Source organism: Bison bison, unplaced genomic scaffold (genome assembly GCF_000754665.1).
Source record: "Bison bison bison isolate TAMUID 2011002044 unplaced genomic scaffold, Bison_UMD1.0 scf7180017864312, whole genome shotgun sequence".
Taxonomy (NCBI): domain Eukaryota; kingdom Metazoa; phylum Chordata; class Mammalia; order Artiodactyla; family Bovidae; genus Bison; species Bison bison.
This window is the reverse complement of record NW_011494884.1, coordinates 3,137,366-3,144,123: the sequence shown is the minus strand read 5'-3', so window position 1 is coordinate 3,144,123 and position 6,758 is coordinate 3,137,366. Positions and strand designations below refer to the sequence as shown.

The 6,758-nt window shown below is 41.2% G+C and overlaps 1 long non-coding RNA gene across 2 annotated transcripts in view; it reads left to right on the top strand.

Annotated features, from left to right (window-relative positions):
- Positions 1–765: 765 nt before the first annotated feature.
- LOC104997620 overlaps positions 766–6,758 on the top strand; it is a 12,772-nt gene continuing 6,779 nt past the window's right edge. The window contains exons 1-3 of one of the 2 annotated variants that reach the window (XR_826348.1): positions 766–928; positions 1,837–1,978; positions 4,030–4,127. This is a non-coding gene — a long non-coding RNA (uncharacterized LOC104997620). The remainder of the gene's footprint in view (positions 929–1,836; positions 1,979–4,029; positions 4,128–6,758) is intronic. The other variant, XR_826347.1, reaches the window with a different exon arrangement.

Here is a 6,758-nt window from a genome sequence, read left to right as displayed (position 1 = left end):
GTGAAGTCGCTCAGTCGTGTCCAACTCTTAGCGACCGCATGGACTGCAGCCCACCAGGCTCCTCCGTCCGTGGGATTCTCCAGGCAAGAGTACTGGAGTGGGGTGCCACTGCCTTCTTAAAAGTAACTTTAATAAAAAAAAAAACTTTATAACAGCACAAAGTAGTTGTTATATTGAGGCAGGGGACAATGCTAAAACAGAAAATTCCTTAAATGGAAAATTTTAGACCAGCATGAAGCTTCTAGTTTGTCCTTCTTAAATACACAAAAGCAGATAAAAGAAATTATTTGCTTAATAGCTTTGCCGATCCTCTTCCAATGTCAGTGCAAGATGGAACTACCATACAGCTGCCCCTTAGAGACACGAGGGATCAGGTGCTCTGACCTCTCACAATGGAAAAAGTACAGGCTGCCACCTCTGCCTCAAAAAAATGCCTTCACACCAGGGCAGGAAGCTAAAGCAGTTTGGTTGAAATCAAGATTTGAACCCTTTTGAAATCACATTCTGTGATCTCTAATCAAACACAAACTTCCCCCTACATTCTGTCAATCTAAATTTTTGTACAATGAAAATATAAGCACTGTATCTATGAAAAAATTCACATATAAGTGAACTCCTGCAGTTCAAGCCCATGTTGTTCAAGGGTGAGTTGTAGTTTAATCTTCTGGTGAATCATTGTTGCAGATATCTAACTTATTAAGCCAAGGTGGGGGAAACAATGTGTGATTTAACGTTAACAAGCTACATCACCTCTTCTTCTGACAAATGGGGCTGCAGAACTTGACTCTTGCTGGAAGCCTCAAGTTCATCAGAAACAGTCGTGGCCCATGTCCTTGAGGTTTGCTTCTAAGGTTAAGGTTCCATAGCAAGTGGAGAAACCTTCAATTGCCTTAGTGGAGTAAGAAGGACTAAGCAAATCTCTAGTACAGTAAGTACCTACATACAAACTTTCGAGTTGTGAACTTCCAAAGATGCAAATATGCCCCTGTATGCCAGCTGTTGTACTGTACTACTGAACTTTTCAAGGTACTGCACTGTAAGATTAAAAATGTTTTCTTTATTGAGTGTATGCTTTTTTATGTATTGTTTGTGTGAAAAGTATTATAAACCAATTTCAGTGCAGTGCTATAGAGTCGATCGTGTTAGTTGGGTACCTGGGCTAACTTTGTTGGACTTAGAAACAAACTGGACTTTCTCTCGGAATAGAACTCATTCATTTGTAGGGAACTTACTGTGAAACACATCCCTTCACATCCTCTGACATAGCTTTAGATTTTAGTAACCACACTGAAACATTAGATCACTCCAAATATATCTTTTGAGCATTTCTGTGCCTGCCAGGAAGAACCATAGTTCTATGGAAGGGCATATGTTCCTCTGCAGTGGTTGAAGTCAGAAATGATGAAAAAGAAAAGGAAAGTTTGTGGTGAGGAAGGAAGTTAAGCTGGAGCAGGAGTAGAGAACAAGGAAACGAGCTCGGGAGATGTGAGGGAGGAAAGAGAAGAACACACTGAAGAAAGGGACCTGTTGGTGAAAGAAGAGGAAGGAAAACAAAAGCAGAAAATGCAGAGAAAGGAGGAAAGGCAGAAAGAAGTTTAAAGTGGCAGTGATGAGATGGGAGTGTTATCTGTGTGTGGATGGAAGGTGTGCCCTTTCCCACGGGGGCTGAGCCTTTCCTATGATTGACAAAGGGGACATTTTCCACCCTTTTCTGGGGGTCTGTGCCCAGGAAGCTCCTGAGGACCCTTCTGTCCTGGGTCCTGGGGTCTGGGCACCTTCCTCACAGGGATGTTTTAAACCAAAGTATACAACTGAAAGATTGTGCTTCATCAACAGGAACCTTGCTGGGCTGAGAAGGAACCTCTCCTGCAGCCAAAGAGGGAGTAAGCAGAGGTCCCAGACCTCAGACCTGCCCTCTCACACCAGATCTTCTCTTCTGAGAAAAAGAGGAACCACCTATTGCAAATGGGCAGCAAAGGTATCTCATTTTTGCTGTGCTTTGGAGTAATATCCATAATCATATTAAAAGGATTTAACAGTAAAGAACTAAAGGCAGTTATGAATATCCAGTCTCTACTTCTATGCTGTACGCATTGTAGTGTCCATGAAAGGTTTTACCAAATTTAGGAAAACACTCACATTAGATCCAAAACTCATCATCGGCAAGTTGCCTTTATTCTTGTATGAAGAACTTGACCTTGATCAGTCTTAGAGAAAAAAATAAACAGAATATTTTCAAGCTCTGGCATGAGAACATAGCAGTTGTCATGTATCTGTGATCCAGAATTTCGGGGCTGGCAAAAAAATGACATTCTCTTTTATCTGATTTACTGATAAGCATTAACAAAATTTTCTCACACTAATTAGGTCTTATCAGGACAAGAATTTTAAAAATGACATTAAGTTATAGTCATCACATGGGGCCTTTTTTAAATTAATAAATCTTAAGTAAGTAATATGTTGAAAAATTAAACGTGCATTTTTAAAGAATCTGAAATAGAATATGTAACTGAGTCGTGTTACTGAACACCTGAAACTAACACAACATTGCAAATCAACTACACTTCAATAAAAAATTAAATTAAAAAAAGAAAAACTAACAACTCATGTATGCAGCAGCTGTTGAACTTAGTCTGTGCCCCTGTTCAAACTTCAGTGAGACAAAGCTGTTCACTTCCCTAAGCACAGCTGTCTGGATTGCATGGACAACTCATATCATTCTGAGTTGAGTTTTGTTTGTGTCTCCTAAGTTATTTGATATTTACTGAGACTTAGAAATATTCCAAAAATCATTTCCCTGTAAATCATCTTCCTGACAAGTGTTGATCTGCCTGCCTATCCTTTCTGCATATGATCTCCTGTGAGCATCAGCACTCTTTCCTGGCTGGACTTGCAGAGACAGAAAAGTGAGACAAAGTGCCCTTTTCTTTCCAATTAATGAAGCGAGCCTTCTCAGTCTTTCCCATTAATTTTGAGAACAGACCCCATAAATAAACACCTCACATTTCCTTCCCGGTAGTCATTTAAGCCTGGGTACAAAATGCAGCTTCTGATAAGCTTTTCATAAGACTATGAAATCTTTCATGGATCACAGAGTCATAGTTACCTTGAATAATATGGATTCTCTTTATCTTAGAAATGAAGAAAATGAGAACTAACTTAATTCTATGAACCCCTCCATGATTTTGGATTCGGTCCTCAAATTGGATATGATGCTACTGAACATTCAAATAGATTGTTTACCAAAAATATATGCCTGTACATTCTTTTGATAGTTAATAAGATTTCACATCTGACATTTGTGTGAAAATTAAAAGCCTAAGATGACATTTAATAAGTGAATTGCTTATTTTTATAATATGAAGAAGCAGTTGTTGCTGTTTAATCACTAAGTCTTGTCTGACTCTCTTGCAACCCCATGGACTGTAGCCCACCAGGTTCCTCTGTCCATGGGATTCTCCAGGCAAGAATACTGGAGTAGGTTGCCATTCCCTTCTCCAGGGGATCTTCCCAACCCAGGGGTCAAACCCATCACTCCTGCATTGGCAGATGGATTCTTTACCACTGAGCCACCAGAAAAGCCCATGATGAAGCAGAGCTATGTTCAAAATCATGTCTGGCCAGAAGTGTCGCCCTTGACAATAGACCCATTGTATTAAGTTCATTATTTCACTGTGGCCTGTGCTGGACAAAAAGAAAGGGTGAGAGGAGCAGAACATGGCTTAAGGTTTCTAATGTTGGTGATGAGATGCTAGCTTTGTGTTCTCTCCTGTCAGAAGCACTACTCGGGAAAAAATGTTATCATCTCAGCAGCAATGTTCCAGGTCCACAGTGTTTAGGAATGAGAGAGATTGCATCAGAAGGAGAGACTGGGTCCTAATCGGACACAAAATCTTGCTTTTTCTGACACTTGGGGCTAAGACATGAAAATGTGTTTCTGCAGACAGGAGACACCTCTACTTCCCACATCTGTCTGCATGGAGATTTTGGAGAAGGTGAAATCATACCCACCAAAATCACTGTGTCCAGTTTGGCTTTCAGGGTTAGATGGATGTGTCCTCCCAAGAGGCAACCTTGGGGTGGGGCTCCTTTGATGGATATGTCACAGAATGCAGGACGGTTCATGAGTAAGTGAGTATACTTGAAACCCTCTCTTTACTCATCTCTTCTATGAGCCTCTGCCAAAACCATAATTATATACTCTGTCTTATTTACATAAAATAACAGTGTATCTAGCCATGCCTCAAAACCTGAAATGTATTTAGGGATACACCCAGTTTTCTGTGGTTTTTGTTCTAAGAGCACAAAGACTTGAGGGTCAGAGATGTGGATTCCTAGGGCTGGATTCCTGGGTGGATGGTGATTGGCTTCCTTGAAGAGGTGGTGTTTGTAAGGGTCTGCTTAGCCAAAGGATCTGGAAAACATGAAGTTCCCCAAGACCAATCACCTCAAAAGCATGAAGTTCTGTTTTTTCTGCTTTTTTCCTTTCAAAGGGTTTCAGAGTAACCAAATAGTACCAGTTGCGGGAGTTTTCATTGTTTTAAGTATTTCAACTAATAATTGTGAAAGAAATGAGATAATTAAAAATCACAAATTTCAGGCTTTTAGTGAAATATATGATGCAGTAAACAACAAATATCTGCCAAGCTAAGGCCCAGAAGAGAAATCCTCATGATGAGAAAGCAGGTGTGACCTCATAGGTCCTGAGTGTGGATCTGCCTTTTGCTGTGCAGCCCTCATCGTTTTCCCATTCTCTCCCAAATTCTCCTCACGGCACATCCTTGTCTGTCCTGCTCTCCTTCCTTCCTTCCTTCCTCTGTCCTTCCTCATCTTCTAATAACTGCTTACTGAGACCATGTTGGAACCAGCACTGAGAAACATGAAATTCCAAGTCCTGTCCTTTGTTTCATTCTTGAGAGCCAGTGTTGAATAGAGAAGCACAAGACCAGGTTGGCACACAAGGTCCATCACTTTCAAGCTGAGGGATTTCAAACCAGTGAGTGAAGCCCTCTGAGCTTGAGCTTTCCATTTCTCAGATTTATTGTGTCAGTAAGTGAGAGAGAACTGTAGAGCACCTAGAATAAACAGCAGCACATTGTAAGCACTCGAGGGACCCACCATCACTATGCATCAAGGCAGGTGTGATTGACTGTCTTCTCCAGGATCTGTGAATCCCAGCCAAAGGTAGCAGTTACTTCTTTAAATCTGGAGGAGAGTTCAAGAGGGAGACCTTCGAAAATGGTCCTAGTATTCCAACACTGTGATACACTGCTAAGTTGATTTTTCAAAAGACTTACATCCAAAATTCACCCTAGTGCTGATCTCAGGTGGCCTCAGTTCAGTTCAGTCATTCAGTCATGTCCACCTTTTTGCAACCCTGTGGACTGTAGCACACCAGGCTTCCCTGTCCATCACCAACTCCTAGAGCTTACTCAAACTCATGTCTATCACGTTGGTGATGCCATCCAACCATCTCATTCTCTGTTGTCCCCTTCTCCTCTTGCCTTCAATCTTTCCCAGCATCAGGGTCTTTTCCAAGGAGTCAGTTCTTCATATCAGGTGGCCAAAGTATTGGAATTTCAGCTTCAGCACCAGTCCTTCCAATGAATATTCAGGACTCATTTCCTTTAGGATGGACTGGCTGGATCTCCTTGCAGTCCAAGGGACTCTAAAGTGTCTTCTCTAACACCAGAGTTCAAAACCATCAATTCCTTGGCACTCAGCCTTCTTTATAGTCCAACTCTCACATTCATACATGACTACTGGAAAAACCATAGCTTTGACTAGATGGATCTTTGTTGGTAAAGTAATGTCTCTGCTTTTTAATATGCTGTCTAGGTTGGTCATAGCTTTTCTTCCAAGGATCAAGCATCTTTTAATTTCATGGCTGCAGTCACCATCTGCAGTGATTTTGGAGCCCCCAAAATTAAAGTCTCTCACTGTTTCCTTGTTTCCCTACCTATTTGCTGTGAAGTGCTGTACTCAATATGCCAGCAAATTTGGGAAACTGAACAGTGGCCACACAACTGGAAAAGGTCAGTTTTCATTCCAATCCCAAAGAAAGGCAATGCCAAAGAATGCTCAAACTGTCTACACTATTGCACTGATCTCACACGCTAGTAAAGTAATGCTCAAAATTCTCCAAGCCAGGCTTCAGCAATACGTGAACCGTGAACTTCTTGATGTTCAAGCTGGTTTTAGAAAAGGCAGAGGAACCAGAGATCAAATTGCCAAGATCTGCTGGATCATGGAAAAAGCAAGAGAGTTCCAGAAAAACATCTATTTCTGCTTTATTGACTATGCCAAGCCTTTGACTGTGTGGATCACAATAAACTGTGGAAAATTCTGAAAGAGATGGGAATACCAGACCACCTGATCTGCCTCTTGAGAAACCTATATGCAGGTCAGGAAGCAACAGTTAGAACTGGACATGGAACAACAGACTGGTTCCAAATAGGAAAAGGAGTACATCAAGGTTGTATATTGTCACCCTGTTTATTTAACTTATATGCAGAGTACATCATGAGAAACGCTGGGCTGGAAGAAACACAAGCTGGAATCAAGATTGCTGGGAGAAATCTCAATAACCTCAGATAAACAGATGACACCACCCTTATGGCAGAAAATGAAGAGGAACTAAAAAGCCGCTTGAAGAAAGTGAAAGTGGAGAGTGAAAAAGTTGGCTGAAAGCTCAACATTCAGAAAATGAAGATCATGGCATCTGGTCCCATTACTTCATGGGAAATAGATGGGGAAAC